Below are 26000 nucleotides of genomic sequence, written 5' to 3'. Positions count from 1 at the left end.
GCAGGGTAGAAAGGGAATTAAAAAATCCATTTATTTGATTATCTCTCAGAGTATAAACAGTTTCTTTCATTCCCCAGCCCCCTTTTATATATGACTTGTTAAATAGGACTGAATTCCAAGTTTTTTGTTACACATCAAATTGCAGATTAAAGAATATTTTGGATTTAGAGCGTTTTTATTTCCAAGCATTTCCAAAAAGAATTACAGATGATAATATACATTATCTCACCAGACATTCTAACTATCCTGTAGTCTGATACAGTACCATTCAATGGAACTTTCTGCAAAGATGGAAATGTTTCATATGTATACTGTCTGGTACGGTAGTGATTAACCACAGTGATGCAAAGAAACAATATGTTGATAGTACTTCCACATACTAGGTTCTGTTTTAAGCATTTTACATATATTTACTGAAATAATTACAATCACCCTATGTGATGGGTACCATTGTTATGAGGTATGGGTACTGTTATTAAGTTTCAGTTTACAAATGAGGGAACTCAGGCACAGAGAAGGTAAGTGATTTTCCAAAGGCCACATAGTAATTAGCAGAACTGAGATTCAGACCCTGGGTTCCCTTATGTTCCCTTTGTAATGTACTCCTTTATCACTTTCTCCAATCCCTCAAATGCATACACAGAATGCTATCAGAAAGAATAGATTAAAAGGAACATAAGACAAATTATTTTGTTCAAATCATTAACTAAAAGTTATGTAGACTTTTAGTTTATAAATACTTTGTCCTTTGTTATTTTTTGAGTCTAATCATGGACTCAGATTACTGTTTTATTTTCTGTAAGTAAATTTGTATTAGAGATGTAGTAGGTATTTTTAGTAATCAACGCTGTTGTTGTCAAACAGTAATTTAGATTTTTCCCTTCAAGGTTAATTTAAAGATGGGTTCAGAAATTGAATATTAACAGAGGCATACCTTTTTTTTTTAATTGCACTTCATTTTATTGTACTTTGCAGTATTGTGCTTTTCACGAATTGAAGGGTTGTGGCAACCCAGCATTGAACAGTCTGTTGGCATCATTTTTCCAACAGCATTTGCAAAATTCATGTCTGTCACATTTTGGCTATTCTTGTAATATTTCAGACTCTTTTTATTATATAATCTTTGTTATGGTGATTTGTGATTAGAGATCTTCCATGTTACTATTGTAATTATTTCGGGGCACCATGTACCATGCCCATATAAGATGGCAGTCGATAAATATGTGTGTTCTGACTGCACCGCTGACCAGCTGTTCCCCCATCTCTCTCCCTCTCCTTGGGCCTTCCTATTTCCTTAGACACACAATATTAAAATTAGGGTGATTCATAACCCTACAGTGGCCTCTTAAGTGTTGAAGTGAAAGAAAGTTGTGTGCCTCTCACCTTCAATCAAAAACTGGAAATGATTAAACTCAGTGAGGAAGGCATGTTGAAAGCTGAAATATACCAAAAGCTAGGTCTCTTGCGCTCATCAGTTAGCCAAGTTGTGAATGCAGAGGAAAAGTTCTTGAAGGAAATTAAAAGTGCTACTCCAGTGAACACAATGAATGATAAGAAAGCCAAATAGTCGTATTGCTGATTAGAGAAGGTTTTAGTGGTCTGGAAGATCAAACCAGGTACAATATTCCTTTCAGCCTGATTGAGATTAAGGCGCTAATTCTTTTCAACTCCACGAAGGCTGTAAGGTAAGGAAGCTGCAGAAGAAAGTTTGAAGTTAGCAAGTTGGTTCCTGAGGTTTAAGGAAAGAAGCTGCTCCATAACATAAAAGTACTAATACAGAAGCTGCAGCAAGTTATCCAGAAGATCTAGCCAAGATAATTAATGAAAGTAGCTATACTAAACAACAGATTTTCATTATAGACAAAACAGCCTTATATTGGAAGAAGATGCCATTTAGGACTTTTCATAGCTAGAAAGAAGTCAGTGCTTGGCTTCAAAGGACAGGCTGATTCTCTTGTTAGGGGCTTTGTTAGGCTCTTTCTGTCCCCACCTCTGTCTTCTCTACTTCAAGGGGAAATGATCATAAAAATAGTTGGGGAGTGAGAGGGGGATGGTTCTGAGATTATCATCGATGCCAACTGATCTAGTACTTAAGGTTTGCCAGTTACATATTTGTTTGTTTTATCTCAGCTCGATGTTGGAAATAAGGCAGACAAGGTATTTATATCCTCCTGTGACAATCAGTTATTAGGTAAACACATAAAATAACCATATATTGTGGTAAATGCTAAAAGGAGAATAAATGTGAAATGCTATGATGGGTAATAATGGGATACATACATTAAATAGGGAAAGTCAGGAAAGGCATTTTTGAAGATATGAAATTTAAGCTGAGCCAGGCATAGAACCTGGGCAAGAATGGTCCAGGCACAAAGAAGAGCAAAGGCAACAGTCTTTTTAGCAGAAATGGCTCTGATATTTTAGGAACTGAGAGATGGTCATAGTGACTGGAGGGAGCAAAATGCAAGAAGAATGTAGTGGCATCACATGAGGTTAGAGAGGTAGGCCAAAGTCTGTATTATGTAGATTATGTTAGGGTCAGCAAGAACTCTTAAGGAGTGCAGATTTGATTATAAGTAAAATGAGAAACATCTAAAAAACACTGTTCTAGCTCAGTGGTTCTCAACTGCAGGTGATTTTGCTTTCCAGGGAACATATGGCAGTATCTGCAGACATTTTAGGTTGTCACAGCTGGGGGTGATGGTGTATGCAATTGGTATTAGGGGGTAGAGGTCAGGTATGCTGCTAAACATACTACAATGCACAGAACAGCCTCCTATAATGGAATTATTAGTCCAAAACGTCGAGAGTGCCAAGGTTGAGAACTTATGCCCTATCTGTTGTGTGAATACTGGATTGTGGTGGGGGTGGAGTGGAGGAGGGGAGGATTAGGGATTTTGCAGTGTCCAGGTGACAGGTGATAGTGCCTTGGGCCATGGTTGTAATAGAGGTAAACATGAGAAGTTTTCTGATTCTATATGTGTTTTGGAGATAGAGTAGACAATGAGGGAGAGAGATGAGTCAGATGATCTCCAGGTTTCTGACTTTAATAATTGAATGAATGGTGGTGCATCCTAAAATGAGGAGGACTGGAGGGAAGAACAAGAATGAAGGGTACTGATTTAAAAAATCTTAGTTCATGCAACCTGATGTACCATTAATGGAAGGCAGCACTATTTTGCATTTAATAAGAATAAAACATATGTCAAATGTATGTGCAGTCTATAATTGGTTGCACCAGCCACTCACTGCTTTGAAATCTTTTATCTATTCCCACAGATTTGGCAATTTCTTCTGCCTTCATTTGCATTGCTTGGCATGTGATAGGCTTTTCTTTTGTATGTATCTCAGTAACAAAACATAATACAGCTTCATTTACTTGTGGCTGTTCCCATATCCTATAAATAACTTTATTGCTTTGTAAGAAAATATGGAATTGGGATTATTACTAGCAATAATGAATATTGCACTTACTAATCTCAGTTTTTGTACCTTTGTGCACAGTAATTTCATTGCAATGCCAAATTATACACTTGATTTTAGCAAAAAACTGAGAAGCAATCTATGCCAAATTATACAATAATATTTTAAGAGATTCTTTAAAGGTAGTTAAATTCAGCATGCATGTAACTAACAATGCAGATGACTCAGTACATGGTGAACAGCTATGATTGAATTAGTGGATGAACCTTGACAGCTATGTTTAATTGCTGTCTGTCCAGAACAATTATAAAATGCTGTTGATTCTTTTTCTCAGAAATGTTAAAATAAGGGGGAAATGTATATGTTAGAATAGGTGGATCATGATAGATGGCGAGAAGCTTCCCATACCAGCCCATTTAACATATGATATGGGTAGAAATGGATGACTAGTACTACTGATAGTACTAGTGTGAGTATTATGAATGGTTTCTGTGTTCTGGAAGTTCACCTTTCGGAGCAGATCTCTGGTGGCTGAAAGTTTGTATTTGCAATGCCGAAAAGAGGGCAACAGGTAAGAAATACTTCTTAGGCCTTATGTGTAAGCTGAGTGATGGAATTAAAGAGATGACACTTGGATATGTATGTTTTGAGGGTATAAAGTCACTACTAGCAGCACAGTTAGTACTGAGTAAGTTACAGGTAAATATATCTTAATTTTGGAGAACCCAGCTGTCATTTTTTTCACACTGCACTGTAAATTCTAGTTTAATTTACATAGCTTAGGGAAACAGTTTGCTAATAGATTTGCTGCGTTGTATTAAAAGAATAATAACCATCACCCAAAACCAATACTGAACTTTTATTAACCAAGACAAAGTTTCTGCATGTATAAATGATGTATGCATGTATATGTATTTGAGTATAATTCCTTTGATGTATTAAACCCAAATCTACCACCACCACCACCTTTCAGCAGGAGTGTGGCTTCTTTAGACCCTGCCATAGCCAGGCTTCCCAGAAATATCAGGTACTCCTGTCATATCTGATAGTATTTTTTACATAATCATCCTTTTTTGGTGGTTAATTCATTTCCCCAAATAATCATCTCTTTCTGGGATGACCTTTACCAAGAAAAATAACCACATTGGTTAAGTTGCAAATATCCTATTGTGACTTTATTTTACTTGTTTGGCATCTAATTAAAGACTACTTGTATTGGGATAAATTGGTAATTCAGATGTGGCTTTCTTTTATATACTGTTAAGTGTCTTCAGGGCAGAGGTATGTCACTTTTGTGTGTTCCATAGCAGCAGAGCACAGTGTTGAGCAAAATAATAGACATTCAGTAAGTGGTACTTAAATTACACCAAATTGAGTAACTTAGATTCATACTGTAGACATAGCTTTATTGTTAAACTTTAAGCCTACTTATTAGAGATTATTTCATTATTGGTTCAGATATGCTTAATAATAACCATTCTTTCCTGAGTTTTTTTTTTATTGTGCTATTAGTTCCTAAATCTCTTCAGCCACCTTTTTCCTTTCTACTTTATTACTTCATCCATTCCTTACATATTGTTACTGATCAATTTCATTTTGAAGTCAACCTAGACAAAGCTTGGAAATAGGAAATAATTCTTTTGTCCTATGACCTCATTTTAAATAGAAGCAAACACACAGTAAAAAAAGAAAGCTTGTCTTTTAAAGGGTGGTATATTGATTATGTCGGGTGACTGATTTGCTTACAATAAGATTTTTGGTAGTGGTTCATCGAATGATTTGGAAGCTTTCTATGTTGATTCAAAATATTTTTAAGAATTATTGGATTTACATAGAAATGTTGAGGGATGTATAGATTTGTGATTATAATACCAACACTTGACCTTTTTCACTTGGAAGCTTTTTAGTAACCTTAAAAAAGGAAATTTGAATTGTTAGGCAGCAACATCCCATTGTGTAAATAATAAGAAATGGTACTTTGCCATTAAAGACTTATTCATGAATTTCTGCATATGTCATTGAGCTTTTTTTTTATCTTTTTTTAAAAGTAAAAATAAAAGACATTAACAATTTCTTCTCAGTCTTGTAGGGCCCTTTAGACTTTTGAAGTCTCTTTTTTTCTCCCTCCTTCTTGATGTTCTTATCTAGCCTGGACTCTCTTGTAACTTTTGAAATACATTAAGCTGCTTTCTACTTTTTTCTCTTAATTCTATCTGTTTAACCAATAAAGACTTCTCTCCTCTAGCCCCCTTACTTCATCACTTCCCCTCTCAGTAGATGACTGTATCTGTTCATTGAGAGACTTAGATTTAATTACTATTTTATTTCTGGAAGGTGAAATAATTGACATGAAGCTAGATAGAGATTACCTTGATGTTTTGCTGTGCTCAACCCTTGGAAATGTACAGGAAACTAAGAGAAATTTTAGAACAAAATTTGAAAGATGTATCGTTGTGATTATTTTGGTTGAGTCTAGTATGAGCTAATTTTAGTGTAAAATTATTTTTTCATTTATAGTTACATTCTTGGAATAGTTGGGTGTTTTAAAATTTAAGATTAAAGGAAGTTTTGTGTTGTATAAAATGTTCCAAATATCTTATGCCAACTTTTTTATTGCAATATAACATATTAATACATAAAGTATACTACTTATAAACTTGACAATTTTTTATTCATGTAACCACCTCCCAGATCAAGATATAAAACAATTCCAGCACCCCAGAAGGTTCTTTTTATTTCTTCTCAATTATCTCTTCCTCCTATATCCCCATATCCATTCCAGTTCTGACTTTTGTCTATAGTTAATTGTGTACTTTACTGTCTGGTCTTTTTTACTTAACATGACATCTGTGAAGTTTGTGCATATTGTGGCTTGTATCAGCAATTCTTTTTTTATTGCTATGTAGTATTCTACTGTATGAATACACCAAAATGTATTAATCCATTCTTTTGTGCATGAACATTTGGGTTATTTTTAATTTTTGCTTATTATAAAGCAGCTGTGAACATTCTTGTACAAATCTGTTGGTGGACATATGCTCTAATTTCTTCAGATACATATACCTAGGGTGGAGTTGCTGAATCATAGTGTTACAGGTGGGCACAGCTAACCAGGTTCTTGGTAATTGTGGACAAAGAATTGAACTGAACACACAGAGTTTATAGCAGAAAGAGAGAGCAGATTTATTAAGCGATAGTACATTCCATAGAACATGGGAGCAGGCCAACTCCAAGCAGAGATTGACCTCCAGGGCTGGAGGGATTCTGTTTTCATAGGGCAGATATTTCCTGGCTAGTTTTGGCGGGCTTTTATTGCACATGTACAAGTAGTTATATTACTTTAAAGGTACTGCTCATGTGGTCTCCCATGATTTTCCTTAATTGACCACCGGAGAAGGAGATTGCACAATGTTAATTTATTATAATGATATTACAATGAAGCAGAGGTCATGTAGTATCTTCTGCGCAGGTGCATTCATGATTCCCCATGAGTCAGTGCCTTTCCACAAAGCAGGAACAACCAGTCTTAGAACAATGTCTTTGTCCTGTATCCTTGTCCTTTATCTTAGCCCTGGGGCACCTCTGGAGTTGCCCCAGGCAACTCAATAGCATACTTCTTTTTTTAAACATTTTTTTTATTGTTGTTCAAGTACAGTTTTCTGCCTTTTCCCCAACCCTCCCCACCACCCCAGCACTCCCCACCTCTTTCCCCTGTTTCCACCCCCCTTGTTATTGTCCATGCGTTCTTTATAATTGTTCCTATAAACCCTTCACCCTTTTCCCCCATTATCCCCTCTCCTCTCTCCTCTCTGGTCACTGTCAGCCTATTCTCAATTTCAATATTTTGGTTATATTTTGCTTCTTAATACCACTTTGGTAATGGAACCAAAACATTAACTTCACCTTTACTTAACTAGGAGGGGGGACCCTAAAAACCCTAGAATTTATTTATAAAAAATTGTGTATTTGTAGATGTTTAAACTTCAGTCATCTTCAAAGTACTCTCCATTTGATGAAATACATTTATCAAGATCTTTGTTTCACTACCCAAAATAGTTTTAGAACTTTTCAATTTTGATGCCTTTTAGTGCTTTTGCTCATTTTGTTTTACCTCTCCCACACCGGCAAAACATTTCCCTTTGAGGACTTTTTTCATCTGGTAACACACAAAAAAGTGGCTTGGGGCAACATCTGGTGAATAGGGAGGGTGGGGCATGGGGTTCATGCTTTTTGGGGGGGGGTCAAAAACTGCTGAACACTCTTCCCATGTGGACAGATGTGCCCTAAGTCACCCATCATGAAATAGGAATTGGGTTTCAAGAGTCTTCAAAAAAAAAAAATTACTGAAACCTAACACAGCCTCTTACAACAATGCCAGCTGGTACACTGATACAGATGGGTTCCTAGAACACTGACCTAGCGAGGAAAACTACTACAAAAGGTCTACCCTCTAGAAGGTAACTTTATCAAAAGGATTATCTTTTCAGTAAAAAATACAAGAAGCATTAGGCTTTTAAACAAGATTCCAAAAGAAGGCACACCTTTGTTTCATTTACATATAACATTAAAATCCTTATTTGGTTCCAAATTGAACTATTTCGTTTCTGTTAGCACTTTCTTCGCTATTACGTTTAAATCTATTATTTCTCTCCCTTATTAAAAATTATTTTAAGAGATTTTATTTATTTTTAGATAGAGGGGAAGGGAAGGAGAAAGAGTGGGAGAGAAGCATCTGTCAGTTGCCTCTCTTGCACGCCCCTACTAGGGACTGAACCCACAATCCAGGTGTATCCCCTGACTAGGAATGAACCGGCGACCTTGCCCAACCAACTGAGCCACACTGGTCTGGGCTCCTTTATTCATATTTGAGCGTTTTACTCTATAGTATCTATCATCTGTGTTGATCCCTGGAAGATTATCCTTATTTATTAGATTTCTCCGACTTCTCATAAGACTGCAAAAGATAATCATTGGTTTTCCTGGCAGAAGCATAAGTTTTCTTGGTTTTATTTGGTTGGCCTTTTAGACAGTTGCAGTGTCTGAAGTAGAAGGAACTACTGTATTTGGAGACCAAAGACCTAAATTCTAATTCAAGTTAGTTTGTTTATTACCGGCATGTCCTTTTGTAAATTAACTTTTACTTCACTGCCTCACTTGTATTGGGAATACGCATATATGTCCTCCTGGTCATCTCAGAGGATGTTGGCTAGTAAATAAGCTAATGTAACAGTACTATGAAACTATGAAATATGAATATGAGCAGTTGAATTGGGGGGACATTTTATACATTTGCAGATTTCTAAACAGCATTCATCCAGTTTATAAAAGGAACAAAATACGAGTTGCAATTTTCAGAGGCATGTAGCAGGGATGAAGAGTGTCTCTAGGGAAGGTTGTGACTGCCTGATGAGTCAGTTCTCAAGTGTCGCAGGAATTGATGAACTATGTACCAGGCTGGTTCTCAGAATTGATATGTTTAGAAGTCCAGTTTTTTATTTACATCCAGAAGTGATTTGAGTTTCTAATGATTTCAAGTCTGAGGTATAAAGCAGGATGTCACATTATTGGTATACACTGAGAAGTGTAATTTTCAAATGAAATGGACTGTGTTCGACAATCAGTGCATTCTCCTTCTGTAGGAAGATATGTATCAGACACAGAATATAATCTGAAGATTGACCCATAAACCTGGAATGAATCCAAGTGAGCTATATCATCTTAGTGTCAGTATTATTGAGCTATGATAGCCTGGTAAATCTGTCTGCACTACAGCAGATCTGGGTCAGGGCACTATCCACAGACATTGTTGGAGACAAACTGCCAAATTTAATTTGTTTGAACACTCATACTATTTACTTAATTTGGTTTCAGATTTCATGTAGCCAAACAAGACCTGGGTCCTGCTTCCCATGCCACCTTGTTTGGATTTTCTGTATTTACTTTCTTCATTCTTCAGATGAAGTTTCTTATGTTTGATTCCTCTTTATTTTCTCACCATAACTTTACTTCAGTTTTAAAGGAATCTTTTCTGTGTCCCTTGTACTGCTTCACTAACACATTCAATTTATCCTTGCAAAGTGATAAAGATATATTGATTTACCGCTTCCTCCCTGGTTGGAGGAAGAATATGGATTTAGTAGTCAATCCTGGATTTGAGATTGATCAAGTTACTTCTTTGAGATCTATTCATCCATCATCCCACAGGCACTATAGTCCTCCTGCGCCTCCTTGCCTCCTTCTCCTTCATAGTTATATTGAGGTATAATTTATGTAACATTAAATGCCCTTGTTTTTAAGTGTGTGTCAGTTCAGTGATTTTTTAAGTTAATTTGCAAAACCGTGCAACTATCACCACAATCTAATTTTAGTATATTTTCATCGTCCCCAAAATAAAATTCTGGGACCATTTGCAGTCACTTCTCATTTCCATCCCTAACTAGGCAATAATTAATTTGTATTTTATGTCTATAATTTGCCCCTTTTGGACATTTCATATAAATGGAATTGTATAATACGTGGTCATTTGTGTTTGGCTTCCTTAATTTAACACTGTTTTTGAGGATAATTCATGTACTACCATGTTTTAGTACTTTTCGTTTTTATTGCCAAAGAGTTAGTCCATTTTGTTTATCCATTTACCTATTGATATTGAACATTTGGGTTGTTTCCACTTGTTTTGTGGAAAAACGTGGATAATGCTGCAGTTCACTTAATTGTGAATAATGTTGCTTTGAACATTTGTGTACAAGTCTTGGTGTAGACATATTTTCATTTCTTTTGTTGTTACCTAGGAATAGAATTGCTGGGTCATGTAGTAATTTATGTGTAACATTTTAAGAAATTGCCCAATTTTTCCAGAAATGGTTATGCCATTTCTGCTGATCAATGTTTGAGGGTTTCAGCTTGCCTGTTCTTTTTATCTGAATGTTCAGAATGTCTGTTTAGATTTCAATCTAAATTGAAATTCTGACATTTCAGAATGTCACACAACATTAGCTGCTATTAGCAAACAAGAATCATGGCATCACAGCATTTTAGTACTACAGCTAGAAAAAAATAATGAAATTCTGCTTATGTCAAATGCAAAAATATAATGCTGAATGTTTAAAGACCTGGATTTCTATTAGGTGAATGTGGTTACTTGAAAATTTTCAATACAGCAAGAAAAAGTGCTCCCATGAACAGTGGTCAAAATTTATTAACCTATTAAAAATAGCGTTTAATTATGGAAAACTTAAAGCATGCATATGAAGACAGAATAGTCTGGTGAATTCTCACATAATTATTAACCAGCTTCAAAATTGTTGTCATGTGCTGTGTTTCATATTTACCCATACCCCTCTCCCTTATTTTGAAACAAATCCTAGACATCTGAAAGATAAACATATGACCATTATTCTTGTTAAAATGTAAGTCTGTGCTTTCATTGGCTACTTGAAAGGGATGAAGCGGGGGTGGGGGGTGGAGTGAGTGGCGTGAGTAGCCCCGAAGCCGGTCCTACCAAGCTTCAGGGCTTAGAAGTGACGGAGAGCTCACTCAGGTAGTGGCCAATCATCTCTGACTTGATTTCCACCTGGTTGAAAGTCTTCGCATCGTACACGCCCACCGGGTCTGGCAGGATGATCTTTTTCCGTAGGTGTGTCTTCATCACGTCAGGCTTCTCTCTGGGCGGTACTTCCTTCTTGACCTTGCGCAGGCGCTGTAGGGTGCGTGCTGCTTCCTCCCCAGGTTGCAGTTCAGTCGCCGCCGACACCTGATACTGTACAGCTGCGTCAGCTCCTCCCAGTACCTGTCAAGCAGCTGGTTGATATCCACACTGAGGTAGGTGAACTTGTGGAAGGCCCGCTTCTTCTCCGGTTCTTCTGCTCCGCCATCTTGTCAGTTCTTTGGTAAGGATTAACATACGGCCATATTATACCTAAAGTCATTAGTAATTCTTTATTATGAATTACTTTTGAAGAATGAGACGCAAAAGAAAAATTTAAATGTCTATTTTTTTTGAAAATGTAAACACTTACTGATTTCCAACTTTAGGAATTAGATTTTTATATAAATGAGTATGTGTCTGTGTTTTTTTCTTTTCTTTCTTTCCTTCTCTTCTCTCTTCCTCCCTCCCTCCCCCTCCTCCCTCTCCTCCCTCTCTCCCTCCCTCTCCCTCCCTCCTTCCTTCTTTTTTTGTCTTTTTTTCTTTCTTTCTCTCTTTCTTCCTTTCAAAATAAACTTCATCTTTTTTAGGGACTTTTAGGTCCTGTGTCTTTCTCTCCTTCTGTCTCTGGAAAAAAGAATCATAAAATTCATGTTCTGTTTTTTGGGTTGTTTTCTGAAAACACTACAAGTTTCCTGATAAGTAGAATTGATTTCTTTAGTACTAAAATGTCTGTAATATCAAAGTCAATGATAACTATTTATGGTAAATGTGGGCTTTGTTTTTAATTCCAGTACTGATCCATATGGGCTACTCTGTTTTTTTGAGCCTCAGTTTACATGTGAAATGGAGATATCTATCTGTACTTTATTCACTTAAGATTGCCCAAAGGATAAAATGAGGAGGTTAAGTAATAGCATGTGGATTTTACTTGGGGTCAAGGTTTGGGTCAGGGTTAACAATACTGTGTGGCTTTATGTTCTTGCATTTAAAAAGAAAAGAGAAATCGAGGAAGAGGGAAACTATTAATGCTTATTATGTACATTTTATTGTGAAAAACTGTTTACACAATTCCCAAATCCTTACAACAGTGTTTCTGGAAGGGATATATTATTATCTCCATTCCAAAGTGAGGCTCAAAAGTGTGAAGTAATTTGGAGAAGGTACATATTGTTACCCTTACTTTATGTCTGAGAAATGAAGGTTGGAAAAAAGAGAGAAATTTCTAGAAAGTCTTACAGTGAGTTGGTATGAGAATTTGAGTCCAGGGTAGCTTTAATTTGAAAGTTTGATTTCAGGTCAGGATGACAGCATAGGTAAATACAGCTTGCCTCCTTGTGCAGCCACATCAAAACTACAACTAAAATACAGAAAACCATTGCTCAGAACCATCAGAAATCCAGTTGAATGGAAGTCTGACGACTATGGAATTAAAGAAATCTACATCCATCTAGATGGTAGGAGGGGCAGACTCACAAAACAGGCTGGTCCCACACCCATGTGTGGTGGATAAAAATTAGGGAGGGATATCTTGGGAGTGAGGAGTCCCAGCCCGATACCATGCCCTCCAGCCCAGGGTTCCAATGTAAGGAAGATAAGTCCCCCATAACTTCTGGCTTCAAAACCAGCAGGGATTGAGTCAGTGGAAGAAACTGCTCAAGTCCCAAGCAGTTACCCTTAAAGAACCCAACACACGACTGTAATCAGACTGACTCTCTCTGAGGTGCAGCACTGGTGTAGCAGTTTAAGACACCAGTGGCATACAGGGAGGAACTGAAGTGTCTGCTGCCATCAAGGTGGGAGCTGGACAAGGTGGACGACTTTCTCTCAGATAGAAGGGCAGGCAGAGGCCTTTGTCCCTTTACTGAGTACTCTCCTCATGGAGCCACAAGCCATATCTGAGTCTCCATGAACGTGGCTAACACTGTTTGCCTCACTCAGGAGATCCCCTGAGACTCTGTCCCACCCAAATTACAGGCACACCCAAGCTGTTAACCATGACTTTTCCATATGAATGGCTGGTCTTGGTTCATGCTTCACAACTTCCTAAATCCTATCAAACAAGCAGTGGGTAAGCAGTACCAGGCCCAGCACTAGCAGCAGTCAGCCTAGATTCACAGCTTGGCTTTGCCTGGGCATCTCCAAGCCCAGCAAAGTAGCAGCCATCTCAGATTGCTTTAAAGCTCATGAAGTGTGGTCCTGGCAGAACTTGGGTGGGGTCTGAGTTTGGCTTGCCCACCCAGTGGATAGCTACAGACCATATCGGAGCACCACCACCCTGTCCCTGCATAGCTGCTCCTCCATGGAGGGCAGAGATTGGTGGTCAGTGGTCATAGCCAGTCCTTGCAGCTGACTGGCCCGGGGAAACCCTTCCCATTGAACTGTCAACAGCAATCAAGAATCAACTACAAGAGGAGGGTGTACTCAGCCCACACATAGGGCCCACCTTGAGTAGCCAACTTGGGTGGTAGAGGAGGTTGTGACGTTGGACCCTGCAGGGCACCTTCTACATTAGGCCACACTGTTAAGACAGGAATCGATAGCAGTTCTACCTAATACATAGAAACAAACACAGGGAGGCTGCCAAAATGAGAGAGAAACATCTTCCAAATGAAAGAATAGATCAAAACTCCAGAAAAGGAATTACACAAAATGGAGATAAGCAATCTATCAGATGCAGAGTTCAAAACACTGGTTATTAGGATGCCCAAGGAATTTAGTGAAGACCTCGACAGCATAAAAAAGATCCAGGCAGAAATGAAGGATACACTGTTTAAAATAATCATTTACAGGTAAACAATAGTAGAGTGAATGAAACTTAGAATCCAATCAGTGATTTGGAACATAAGGAAGCAAAAACCAAGCAATTAGAATAACAAGAAGAAAAAAGAATCCAAAAAAATCTGAGGATAATGCAAGCAGCCTACAGGGCAACTTCAAGTGTTTCAACATTCACACCATAGGGGTGCCAGAAGGAGAAGAGAAAGAGCAAGAAATTGGAAATCTATTTGAAAAAATAATGAAAGAAAACTTCCCTAATTTGGCAAAGGAAATAGACATGCAAGTGTAGGAAGCACAGAGTCTCAAACAAGATAGATGCAAATAAGTCTCAAACAAGATAGATCCAAGACACATCATAATTAAAATGCCAGATGTTAAAGATATAGAGGGAGAATCTTAAAAGCAGCAAGAGAAAGGCAGTTAGTTACCTACAAGGGAGTTCCCATAAGGCCAATTTCTCAAAAGAAATTTAGCAGGCTAGAAGGGATTGGCGAGAAATATTCAAAGGCATGAAAAGCAGGGAACTACAGCCAAGATTGCTCTACCCAGCAAGGCTATCATTTAGAATCAAAGCACAGATAAAGAGCTTCCCAGAAAGCAAAAACTAAAGGTGTTCGTCATCACCCAAACGATTAATGTATGAAACGTTAAAAGGGCTCATTTAAGAAAAAGATCCAAAACTATGAACAATAAAATGATGATAAATACATGTTTCTCAACAATTGAATCTAAAAAGCAAACCAGGCAACAAGTAGAGCAGAAATAGAATAATGGGTATAGAGAGTGTTTTGATGGTTGCCAGATATGCAAGGGATGTGGAGGAGTTGGTGAAGAGGTGAGGGGATTAAGAAGTACAAATAGGTAGTTAACAGAATAGCCATGGGGATGTAAAGTAGACAGAGAATTTATATGCATGACCCATGGACATGAACAATGCTGTGGGGATTGCCTGAGGGAGCTGGGGGCTGGCTGGGTGGAAGGGAACAAAGGTGGAAAAATTTGGACAACTGAAATACCATAAATAATAAAATGTAATTTAAAAATAAAGTAAATTACATGCAAAAAGAAAGGAAATTTTATGCTTTTTTTCTGTTGTGGGCAGTTGTGTACCGGGGAGAGAATGCATAGTTTTACTCTTTTTTTCTTAAGCATTTATAGCTGCTTTGGCCAGTTAGTTAATTATTGTTATTAATAGTCATGTTTGTGGGTTTGGTCAGTAATTAATTTAGGCTTTACAGAAGAGTAGATGTTATTTTAATTTATATTCTGTTTTGTACACAGCTTAATTGGGTTTGTAAGATAAGTATCCTAGAATTCTATTGTCAAAGCTATAGATATAGCAGTGTTTTCAGGATCAGTTATCCAGGGACTAATGTCAACACTTTTGCCGTAAGTATTTACCACCTTTTACTGGTACTTACTGCTATTTAAATTTTTAAATTGTCATTTTCCCCTGCATTCATTTTTAAAGGAAATTAGAATATTATAGTGAATGGGGAAACTAATTTTACTTGCCATAAATAGAAAATAAATAACTAATTAGATTAAAAACTTTTTGTTATGTAACACCTGAAACTGCTCCTTAGCCACAAGTGGTTTGCATATCACTAATTGGAAATCTCAGATTTGTAAGATTAACCCCAAGAGTTTTATCTTTTTCCAATATTAAACAAGCTGATAGAGAAAGTTCGAGGAAGGTGCAGGCATTCATACTAAGTAAGAGCAAGTAAGAGTAGAGCAGAAACCATTTGCACAGAGGCCCAGGTGAGTTAAGTATTGTGAACCATTAGAAGTGATTCATACTGATTTATGTATACTGGTTATATATAACTTTTTAAAGCTGTAGTGATTGTCTAAAATGCCTAGTAGATTTTTCTCATTTTCTTTCTTTTTTTTAATAAAATCTTTTTAAAAATTTATTTATTTTTAGAGAGAGGGAAGGGAGGGAGAAAGAGAGAGAGAGACAGAGACAGACAGACAGACATTAATGTGCGGTTGCTGGCGGCTGTGGCCTGCAACCCAGGCATGTGCCCTGACTGGGAATCGAACCTACCATGCTTTGGTTTGCAGCCCACACTCAATCCACTGAGCTACGGCAGCCAGGGTTCATTTTCTTTTTTTAATTGATTTTTTAATAGAGAAATATATAGATAGAAACATTGATTTCTTGTCCCCCTTATTTATGCATTCATTGGTTGATTCCTTTTAAGTGCCCTGACAGGCAGTTGAACCCACAACCTTGGCTTTTTGGGATGACACTCTTAACCAAATGAGCTACCTGGCTAGGGCTCATTGGCTTTCTGAAGAGAACTTTTAATTGTGAAATAAAACATAGTGCATCAAACAAATGTACTGCTTCAATATTTATAAAGTAAACATTGTGACACTCTAATTTGGTCAAGAACCAGAACATTGTCAGCACCACAGAAATTCCTTCATTGCATGCTCATTTGCATTACAAATTGCAGTACTCATCCTTTATCCTAAATGAACCAGTATCTTGACTTTTATGGTTATAATTGCTTGTTTTTAAAAAATATTTCTACCTACTAAGACTGTATCCTGAAATGTTACAGTTAAGGCTTTGTTTGTTTTTGAGTTTCATGTAGACAGAATCACCCTCTATTTTTTTTCTTGCCACCTTCACTTAATAGTGTGTTTGTGATATCTATTTATGCTGCATGGATCTGTGGTTGATTTTTATTTCTTTAGTGTTCAGTTGTACGTTATGCCTTAATTTATTGTACTGTTGATGTATATTGTATAGCTTTATGCTCTCATATTTACAAATAATGCTTCTAAGAACATTCCTTATATGTTTTTAATGCTCATGTGCAGCCATTTCTGTCCACTCTGTATCTAGGAGTGAAATTTACTGGTCTTAAGAAACTGTCCTTAACTTTTTTAATTAGGCTACTTTAATAGGAATGTTACAACAATTTTTTCTTTCAGTCCTCACATGAGGCTATGTTTATGGATTTTTTAAGGGGGTGAAAGGGAGAGCAAGTGAATGAGAGAAACACTGATGTGAGAAACATCATTTGGTTGTCTCCTGCTCATACCCCAACTGGGGATCGAACCCACAGCCTTTTGGTCCACAAGATGGTGCTTGAATCAACTGAGCCCCCTGGAGAGGGTGTTTCATTTCTTTCTTTTTTAGTGTGTGTGAAAGAATTTTATTCTATCTCTAAGTCAAATTGTCCAAAGCATCTCCATACTGGGAGAGTCCAATATGCTACACAAATTGCTTCTGATAACATTTTCCTTTCGTTTTCAAAGAAGTTGGACAAAGGGATTATTGTATATTATAATAAAATATATGACCATATATGACCATATCACTTAACTCAGCTTGGTTAAGTAGATTGTATTTTACTATATTTGGCTTTTAGTTGCATTTAATGGTAACTTCTCATTAAAATAGTTGCTTAACTAAAATGATTTATTTACTGTTTTCTAGTTTTAAATTTTTCTTGTAAAATTTACTTTGCAATAAATAGTTTCTGCTAGGGGCTATGACTTAAACATTCAAGTGAAATATATTATGCACATTGCAACTTCGTTGCAATTGAGGTGGAGTATAAAAATTTTTTTTAAATTCTAGGATTGTGGAAAGGAAAAGTACAGTATAATTCTGCATAGTGGTGTGTGTATATGAGAGAGAGAAAGAAAAGAATTAGGAGCACTGGAGTAGAGAGGGAAGTATTAGAGATTAAAGGGAAAATGAAATATCAAAAATAAATATCTTAGAGAAGGGAATGCTAAAATCATTTTTAACACCTTAGTTTTTTGAAAACCATTACGAATTCAGATTTCAATACTGTAAGAGAATTAATCTTTAGACATAAGCATTTTAATAAAAACAATGGAATTTTGTGAAGGTGAACTTTTCTAGGCCTTAAGATAATCAGAAAGGAAGAAAAAAGAACAAAAAGCACCATATTTCTGGGGGTATATAATATAAGCAAAAAAAGTTGCATTATATTTTATCAATAAGTTCTGTGGTACTTATCTGAAGTTCTCAAACCCTCCTTTAATGAGGGAAAAGTTCATTTAAACTGACATAAATAACTGTAGTTGTTCATCTATATAAATTGTATTGTAATCTGACATGCCTGGATTATAAATTCTCCATTAGGGTTGGTTATAAAGCAGGCATAGCACATGGTTAAGATAATTGTAGGAATTCACTGTGTGTTTGAAAGATTCCATGATTCTTATTCTTTAAAGATTTTATTTATTTAATTTTAGAGAGGGAGAAAGGCAGAGAGAGAAACATCAATATGAGAGAGAAACATTGATTGGTTGCTTCTTATAAGTGCCCCAACTGGGGACCAAACTCCCAACCCAGATATGTGCCCTGACTCAGAATCAAACCTGCAGCCTTCACTTTGCTCAGCAACGTCCAACGAATGAATCATACTAGCCACGGTTGAAAGATTCCATGATTCTTTACTGCACATTATTTTTCAGGGGGTTAGGGGAGTGAATCAAGCATCTAAACATAGTATAAATACCCATAAGTAGGCAGTAAAACTGTTTCTTATTAGTGTATGACAATACATATTGGTTCCCCAACATTAACCTTTGCTTTAGTAAAAAATAAAAATTGAGGTGTTTACATAACATGCAGTTAGCTATTTTAAAGTGTTTTATTCTGTGACATTTAGTGCATTTGTACTGTACTAACTCTATTTTCAAAATGTCTTTATCACACCAGAAGAACACCCCATGTCCATTAAATAATCACTTCCTGTTCCCCAGACCCCCAACAAAAATCAGTGCTTTTGACAACTAACTTACCTGCTTTCACCTTTACGGATTTGCTTATTTTTATGGTATTTCATATACATGAAATAGTTTAATGTGTATTGGGCTTTTATTAGCATAATGTTTTTTGAGTTTCATCCAAGTGGTAGTTTGTACCAATACTTACTCCTTTTTACGGGTGAATGATATTCTGTTGTATGTGTATACCACAGTTTGTTTGTCTGATACATATTTTAGTCATTGTTGATAATGCTGCTATATATATTTGTGTAGAAATTTCTGTGTGAACATATGTTTTCATTTTTCTAGGGTGTCTAGCTAGGATTGGAATTGCTGGATTGTACAGTTAATTCTTTGTTTTGTTTTTTGAGGAACTGCCAAACTCTTCTCAGCAGCTGCTGCTGCACCATGTTCTATTTCCACCAGCAATGTAGGATTTCTGTTGCTCCACATCCTTGCCAACACCTATTTTTATTTTTGTTTTGATTAGAGAAAAAAAATCATTGCTTTGATTACTATAGCTTTATAGTAAGCTTTGAAATTGAGACATGTGAGCCCTCTGACTTTGTTCTTCCTTTTCAAAATTGTTTTGACTATTTGAGGCTCCTTTGCTTCCGTATGAATTTCAGTATTGGCTTTCTATTTGCATGTCCTACTGTGTGACAAGTAGTATCTCATTGTGCTTTTGGCTTGAATTTTCTTTTTTCTTTTTTTTTTAAAGATTTTATTTATTTTTAGGGAGGGAAGGGAGGAAGATAGAGAGAAACATCAATGTGTGGTTGCTGGGGGTTATGGCCTGCAACCCAGGCATGTACCCTGGCTGGGAATCGAACCTGTGATGAATTTTCTTAATGAATAGTGCAGTTGAGTTTGTTGGCTAATTGTACAGGGGTGGACAAAAGTAGATTTGCAGTTGTAATACAAATAAAATTTACAATAATTAATAAATTATAATAGAAGAATAAGCGCTGTTTCATCTACTCTCAACTATTGAATGAATCCACTTTTGCTGACCCCATATGTCAGCATTGGAAAAATGTCTTTTCATGCTTAAAGAGTACTTTGTTGCTGAATTAAAATAATTCTTTACATATTCTGTGTTTTAGACCCTTATCAGTTATATCGTTTTCAGATATTTTCTCCCATTCTGTGAGTTGTCTTTTTACTCATTTGATAGTGTTTGAAGTTAAATATCAGGTACAATTTATGTGTTTTTTTTTTTTTTTTCCCCTGTAAGTGCTTGTGTTCTGGTATTTCTAAGAAACCATTGCCAATTCCAAGGACATAGGTTACCCCACCTGTGATTTTTTTCTGACAGCTTTATAATTTTAGCACTTAAATTTAGGTCTTTGTTATATTTTGAGGTTTTTTTTAAGATTTTATTTATTTTTAGAGAGAGAGGGGAGGGGAGGGAGGGAGGAAGAAAGGGGAGAAACATCCATATGAGAAACATCAATCACTTGCCTCTCATAACACATCCTACTGGGGACCGAACCTGCAACCCAGGCATGTACCCCGACTAGGAATCAAACTGGTGATCTTTTGCTTTGTGGGATGATGCTGAACCAACTGAGCCACACAGGTCAGATCCTATTTTGAGTTAAGTTTTATGTATGGTGTGATAGGAGTCCAAGTTTGTTCTATTTCATGATGGTATCAAATTATCCCATTTTTTGTTGAAGAGACCACCTTCCCCATTGAATTGTCTTGAATCCTTCTCAATAATCAATTGACTATGTATGTATGGGTTTATTTTTGGACTCTCAATTTTTTCTGTTGGCATATATCTCTATCCTTATGCCAGTACCACATTGTTTTGATTGCAATAGCTTTGTAATAAGTTTTGCAATTGGGAAGTATGAGCCTCCTACTTTTTCTTTTTCAATCTTTTTTTTTACTATTTGTGGCTCCTTGTAATCCCGTATGAATTCAGGGGTTGATTTTTTTCATTTCTGCAAAAAGGGCCTTTGGAATTTTGGTATTGATTGCACTGAATCTGTAGATAGCTCTGGGAAGTACTGTCACTTCAGCAATATTAAATACTCCTTCAAATCCACTGGATGCCTTTCCATTTAATTTTCTCCTTAATTTCTTTCAGCAGGGTTTTTGTGTTTGTGTGTGTGTTTTTTTTTTTTTTTTTTTTTTTTAAGATTTTATTTATTTTTAGAGAGGGGAAAGGAGAAAGGAGAGAAACATCAATGTGTGGTTGCCTCTCGTGCACGCTCCCTACTGGGGACCTGGCCCACAACCCAAGCATGTGCCTTGACTGGGAATCCAACTGGTGATCCTTTGGTTCGCAGGCTGGCACTCAATCCACTGAGCCACACCAGCCAGGGCTGTTTTGTTGCTTTAAAGTTATAAGTTACAAGTTTAAAGTTACAAGTCTTTAACCCCCTTAGTTAAAATTATTCTAAGCTGTTTTATTTTTGGGTATTATTTTAAATGCAGTTGTTTTTTTTTAATTTCCTTTTTGGATTGTTCATTGCAAATGGAAACACAACTGAGTTTTACATGTTGATCTTGTATCCTGTAACTTGGTTTGATTCACTTATTAGCTTAGTAGTTTATTTGTAGATTCTTTGGTATACTGTATATAGGATCATATCATGTGCAACTGAAAGTAGTTATACTTCTTCCTTTCCATTATGGAATTTTAAAATTCTTTTTCCTACCTAATTGCTCTAAGATTTCCAGTACAATGTTAAATATTACTGGGCCTCCTTTTTTTGCTCTTGATCTTAGGGGCAGAACTTTTATTTTAGTCTTTTATCATTGAGTATGATGTTAGCTGTGGGCTTTTCATGAATTCCTTTTATTTTATAAGGAAGCTCCCTGAATTCCTAATTTGAGTGGTGTTTTTAGCATGAAAGGGTGTTTAGTTTTGTTAAATGTTCTTTGTTTTTTTTTGTTTGTTTGTTTGGTTTTTTTTGGTGTGTGTGTGTTTCTGGAAATAATCATGTGTTTTTTTTCCTTCATTCTAATAATATGATTTATTACATTGATGATACTATGTTGAATTACCTTACATTCCTGGAATAAATCTCAGTTTGTCATGCTGTATCATCCTTCTAATGTACTCTTGTATTTGGTTTGCTAGTATTTTGTTGAGGAGTTTTACGTGTATATTCATAAAGAATACTGGCCTATGTTTTTTTTTTTTCCTGTATCTTTGTCTAGCTTTGGTATCAGGGTGATGTTACTTTAATAGAATGTGTTAGGAAGCATTAATTACTTTTGTAATTTTTGGAAGAGTTTAATAACATTAGTCTTAATTATTTTTAAAACTTTTGGTAGAATTCACTGGTGAAGCCATCTGGACCTGGACTTAGCTTTTTTTGGAGTATTTTGATTATTGATTCTCTTGTTATAGGTCTGTTGAAATTTCCTTTTTCTTCTTGAGTTACTATAGAAAGTTTCTGTGTTTTTAGGAATTTGCTCTTTTCATTTAGATTATCTAGTTGTACAGTTAGTTGTTCATAGTGTTCTCTTATAGTCCCTTTATTTTCTCTGAGATTGGTAGTAATGTCCTCACATTCATTTTTGATTTTAGTTATTTGTATTTGTCCATTTTTAAAAAATTGAGCAAAGATTTGTTACTTGTAATTTTTTTTTAAAGACTAACTTGGTGTTATTGATTCTGTTTTTCTATTCTCTATTTCATAATCTATTCCCTAGTCTCTATATTTTCCTTCTTTTTGCTGACTTTGGGTTTAAATTGGTCTACTTATTTTAATTCTTTAAGATATAAAATTAGGTTATTGATTTGAGATAGTTTTTCTTCATTAGTATAGGCATTTACAGTTATAAATTACCTTCTGAGCTCTGCTTTTGCTGTATACCAAGGTTTTGGTAAGTTATATTTTTATTTTAATTGGCCTCAAGTTATTTTCTGATTTTTCTTGTGAATTATTCTTGACCTATTTCTTGGATGAGGGAGGCCTACAGTGCTAATTTTCCAGTTTTCTTTTAGTTTATTGATTTCTAATTTCATTCCATTGTGGTCAGAGAAAATATATTGTAGATTTCAGTCTGTAAATTTATTGAGGATTATTTGTGCCTAACATAGTCTGTCCTGGAGAATATTCTGTGTATTTGAGAAGAGTGTGTGTTCTGCCTCCTCTGGTGAGTGTTTTATATATGTATGTTCAACTTGACTTACAGTGTTCAGATCCTCTATTTCCTTACTGATATTTCATCTAGATGTTCTAGCCACTGTTGAAATGGGGTTTTGTAGTCACCAACTTTTATTCCACTGTATCTTTTTCCTTTAAGCTCTCAGTGTTTGTCTATGTATTTTGGAGATTCTTTCCTGCTTATAATCATCATTTTGATAAATTAATCTTCTTAATATAAGTTGTCCTTCATAATAATTTTTTACTTAAAATCTATTTTGTCTGCTGTTAGTATTGCTACCTCAGCCCTCTTTTGGTTACTATATGAATGTGATAGCCTTTTCTATACTTCCAGGCTATTTGTGTCTTTGAATCTGTAGTGAGTCTGTAAGGAGCACATAGTTGAATCATATTTTTAATTCATTTTGCTAGTCTTTGCCTTCAAATTTGAGTTTAAACCTTTTACATTTAAAGCATTAACTAATAAGAATTTCTGCCATTTTGCTATTGTATATGGTACTGAAGTCCATGAAGTCTTCATGGTCAGCCAGTGACCTGGCATTTCTTGAGTTAATGGATCCAATAAAGAAAAAAAGAAAAAAAAAAAAGCGTTCTCTGTCTTAAATTTTCTTGAGAGATGCTGTCCAGGAAGCTACTTCAGTTCAATAGGGTTGAAATAGTCACCAGCCTCTGGGCTATTCTTTTAGTGATCTGTTAGTCAGATGAAAATACAATCCCAGTTTTTGAGAGATTGTATTCCTGATGACCACCCTGGCACCAGTAAGCTGCAACAAGAATGCACGTTGCCATATCCAGAGGTGCCTGCCTCCAGGCTGGTGGATGGGGGGTGGTAGCTATTACACACAATGCAGAAATTAATGACAGTTAAGTAGCTTCTTCTTTAAGCACTCTTGTGGACGCTGCATGTGTCCAGAATTATGAAATAGTTGATTGTAGTAGTTCTTGGCAACTCAGTTATTTTTTCCAGTGGAAGGAACAATTTTTGGAGATTCTCTGTCATTTTCTGTAATGGTAGCTCAGCCTTCACTTTTACATATTGACATTTTATCTAAACAATTTGCCGGCCTAAAATCTATAAATGAGCCATGATAATTGAAGTGAATTTTAAGCTTAACTGTAAGTGAAAATATAATAACTTATGAAACTATATTAGCTGATTTAATTTAATAACTTAAATTTAACTTTGGCCACTATTGGTTGGAAATAATTTTAACAAGTAGTACTTTTTATTTAAAAAAATAAGTGTAAAAGAATAACCAAGTTGGGTGTGAAATGATAATTAAAATCTAATTTAATACTATAGTTAAACTGTGGGGGGCAAAGAAATAGCTCTACCTACTTTTTGATACTCAGTAGTATGGGTAAAAATAATGGATTTGTAAAATGATTCTCTCAAAAGTAATAGCTACCTTTTATTGAGTAATGGCTGTATTCGTTGAATACTGAAAGATGCATTGGATATGATCTATTATAATTCTTAAACACCTACAGCATATGTATTTATCTTTTCAGTTGAGAATATTGATGTTCAGAAAGGCAACTATATTTACATTTGGGGGAGGAATATCAGCTATTAAGTGGCAAAGATAAGAAGCAAGTGCAGGTCTTTCTGGCTCTTTGTACTTCTGAGTGTTTTTGATTGTAGGATACACAATGACTTCTGTGACTTATCTGAAAAGGTAGAACGAACACTACTCTCTCTGTAGAGACAATTTTCTAATGATGAGATACTGGGTACTGAATGGTTCTTCCTTTGGTAAGATTTTTAAATATCTGTATAAAAAGATACAGACATTTGAGGACAGAATAGTTGTGGTTGTATGCCAACTAGTGGTTAGCTTTTCATCAAGATCTAAAAAGTTCAAGGACAACAACCAGCTTTTACAAAAAGTCTATTTTAATATAATATTTCTCAGATAATTGGGTATTTAAAAAATAATATATTTAAAAGTTTTTGAAGATTCAGTAACTCAGGATAGGGATTGTTACATTTACTTAAAGTATTTGAGAAGACACATTTATGTACTTTTAAATTGTTCTTGAGAGATTTAGCATTAACATCTTGCTCATAATCCCATTATAAATAACAGGAAGGTTCATATATTCTGTAACTAGAAGGGACTTTTGAAATAATTAAGTCCTGTATATTCACTTAACAGATGAGAAAACCCAATTTGAAAGTTACTGAGTTTAAAAACCACTTTAGTGATTCTTTCCTTTGTCTTAAAATTTTAAGTGTTTAATTGCTGAAGATTAGGAATGGAGGATAGCACAAGCATCCAGAAATCATTTTCTATAAATGCCCATGCTAGGTAAAGCTGTCTCAGTGGAGAGGAAGAAACAGTTTGAGAGGTACGCCAAAAAGGAGAGGAGCTGGAAGGACATTGTCACATTATAGGTATACAGAAAAACATAACACATCAAAAAAGGAAGAATGAGCAGTTGTTTTTCAACAATAGGACACCTTGGTATTCTAAAGTAATTTATAGGTATTTATCAGGAAGAGTGGAGGTGAGGCAGAGTAGAGTTTATTGCCCCAAATGTACCTTTTTGGGATGTGAATATTTTAAAACTGGTTATTTTTAAAGCCCAGAAGGCTCAGGAAGAACCTTTGACCTTACCCTGTATAAAAGAATTTAAGGCAGAAGAGCCAATTCTAGGAAGGAGCTATCACTGTAGATAACTATAGCGTAATATGAACGAGGTATTGTAGACAGGGGGAGCCTAGCAACATCCATTTGACCAAAGTCCTCTCTGTGTCATACTGTCTCTGCATGGCCCAGCAAACATGTTTATCAACGTTTACTTTTGAATCTTCATGTGAATCGCCTTTCCTCAACTTTGAAGTCCTAAACCACCATTACCTCTTCTCTTTAGCACATGATAGCAATTAAGCCCCAATTTGTCCTGGGGCCTCATAGGCTTATGTAAACCCTTGTATGTACGTTCGTATTTAAACTTGGTTAATTTCTCCTGTTAATCTGTCTCATGTCTATTTAATTCTTAGGCCAGTCAGAGGAACCAGAAGGGTTAGTAAAATTTCTTCTTCTTCTGTAGAGGGATGTAACATGGTAACAGGCATAAAATTTTTTAAATGGTCATATGTAGAAATGATATGAGTACTTGGTAGCATCCTTTTTATTAGGAGTATTCAGATTTATTGCTATTAACTTTTTACTGGTTCCTCTGAAAATATTTCTCTTTTAGAAAAACTTGAATGTGAGAGACTTAAAAATTGTTAATTGCAA

General features: G+C 35.7%; 1 protein-coding gene and 1 pseudogene across 2 annotated transcripts in view; one reads left to right on the top strand and one right to left on the bottom strand.

Annotated features, from left to right (window-relative positions):
• STAG1 (stromal antigen 1) overlaps window positions 1-26000 on the top strand; it is a 381447-nt gene that overhangs the window by 11302 nt on the left and 344145 nt on the right. The gene's annotated exons all lie outside the window — the stretch shown is intronic.
• On the bottom strand, window positions 10408-12964 carry LOC114501316 (annotated as a pseudogene).

This window comes from Phyllostomus discolor, chromosome 7 (genome assembly GCF_004126475.2).
Source record: "Phyllostomus discolor isolate MPI-MPIP mPhyDis1 chromosome 7, mPhyDis1.pri.v3, whole genome shotgun sequence".
Taxonomy (NCBI): Eukaryota; Metazoa; Chordata; class Mammalia; order Chiroptera; family Phyllostomidae; genus Phyllostomus; species Phyllostomus discolor.
Note: the sequence above shows the minus strand (reverse complement) of the source record. Positions and strands in the feature narration are given on the sequence as shown.